At 41.4% G+C, this 2,012-nt stretch overlaps 1 non-coding gene across 1 annotated transcript; it reads left to right on the forward strand.

Annotated features, from left to right (window-relative positions):
- The first annotated feature begins 1,426 nt into the window (after positions 1–1,426).
- On the forward strand, positions 1,427–1,508 carry TRNAS-AGA (transfer RNA serine (anticodon AGA)). Its single transcript has one exon. It is a non-coding gene; the product is annotated as a tRNA-Ser (tRNA).
- The last annotated feature ends 504 nt before the right edge of the window (positions 1,509–2,012 follow it).

Here is a 2,012-nt window from a genome sequence, read left to right on the forward strand (position 1 = left end):
ATGATTAACACGTTGGTCTGATAACCAAGGAGTTGGGTGTTGGAATCCACCCAGAAGTCCTGGGAACAAAGGCTGGACCATCTACATCTGAAAAAAAATCAGTCATTGAAAACCCTACAGAGCAGGATTGTACTCTGACACACACGGAGTCACCATGCATCAGAATGAACTCGAAGGCAACTGGTTTGTTTGGTTATTTTTTGTGTTTGTTTCGTTTTAGCTCCTAATGGTAAATTATAAATATAGAAAGGAAGCTTGATTAAGATTAATATCATTTTAAAATAACAAATTACCAAAGTAAATAATCATATTTCCTCAGGTTTTTATATTCTCTTAGGTTCTAGGCATCAAATCAATCTTACAGTATCATAAACGGCAACATAGTTCTAGTGCTTGAGGATTAAGTGGGCAGCCTTACATTCCACTCACCCAATTCTTGAAATTATTTCTGCTTTATTTAATAGGAAGAGTCCAATATCCTTGCACAGTTATATTGAAACAAGAGTTTCTAATGCCCACAGATGGCACCAATCCGCAGTCCACAATTTGAACAGCACTAATGAAGGCACAGAATGTACTGGAGGTGAGAAGATATCCAAGGAAATCCTTCTCTCTCCTTTGTTTAAATTGGGGCTCAGTTCATAGAGTAAAATGCATAAAACTTAATTATTCAGCTTGATGAGTTATTACATATGTATATCTCCTACAACCAACATCCAGACTAAGACAAAGAATTTTTCAGCTCTCAGAAGCTCTCTTGTATCTATCCCAATCAATTCCAATCTTCTGACCTCTACCACCATTTTCCTGTATTTTGAAGTACTATAAATAGAATCATACAATATGTGCTCATTTGAGAATAAATTCTTTCACTTAACGTGTTTTTTATTAGATATATCCATATCGTTGCCAGTAGCAGTAGTTCTTTGTTGTTGCTGTCATATTTCATTGTATCAATACGATATATAATATTTTTATCATTCATTTCACTGTTGGTGCACATATAAAACATCTAATGCTGCCACGGACACTTCTGTACACATCTTTCAAGAGCAATACTCATTCTTTTTTCTTGGGTCTAAACGCAGCTGTGGAGTTTCGGGGTTATAGGTTTTATCTATATCTATATAGCTTTAGGCAATATTTCTAAATAGTGTACAAGTGAGGGTGTGCCAGTTGACAATGTCATGAGCAACGTATGAAAGTTTCTGTTGTTCCATATCATCAGCAACACTTGATATTTTCAGTTCTGTTATCTTAAGCTATTTTGGTGGAGTGTTATTTCATTGTGTTTTTATTTTGCATTTTCCTTATAATTAATGACGTCCAGCTGCTCTACCCCGCCAGATCAGTTACGGGAATGGCTGCGAGGGGCACAGGTCAGATTCCGGGAGGGGACGGGGGGAAAGCAGTAAGAAAGTCCGCTGTAGTCGCGGCCGAGTGGTTAAGGCGATGGACTAGAAATCCATTGGGGTCTCCCCGCGCAGGTTCGAAACCTGCCGACTACGGGCTATTTGGAGATATGGTGTTGCGTTGGTTAAGAGCAGCTCCTTGGCCACCCTAAGCGGTAGTTTTACTCTTCCCTACAGGGTCGCTGTTCGCTAAGACTCGAAGCAGATTTTGTTTTTATTTTTTTTAATGCCCCGTGTGCGCCCTGACTCCCCAAACCGACCCCTCACCCCACCAACCCCCCGCCCAGAAGAGCCGAGCTCTTTGACCGAGCTGCCTGGCCATTCATGATGAGAGATTTTTGAGGCACTTCTCTCTCTCCTTGTAGCTGATAGTTTGGGCAGTTAAAAAATGGCCGACTGTGTCAAAAGCTTTCTCCGGGACCTTACCAGGGGAATCTAGGACTCCATCTGGGTTATCTATACCATCTCAAAGCTGGAGGCTCGAATACTGCAAAAGCGGGAGGAACAGCCTCAAAGGGGGGCAACTAGTGTCCTGACGCAGAGGAGAGCCCAGAGCATACAGCAAAGCAAGAGAGCCAGCCACGTATTATTGGGAGAATG

This window comes from Trichechus manatus, unplaced genomic scaffold, assembly GCF_000243295.1.
Source record: "Trichechus manatus latirostris isolate Lorelei unplaced genomic scaffold, TriManLat1.0 scaffold00180, whole genome shotgun sequence".
NCBI lineage: Eukaryota > Metazoa > Chordata > Mammalia > Sirenia > Trichechidae > Trichechus > Trichechus manatus.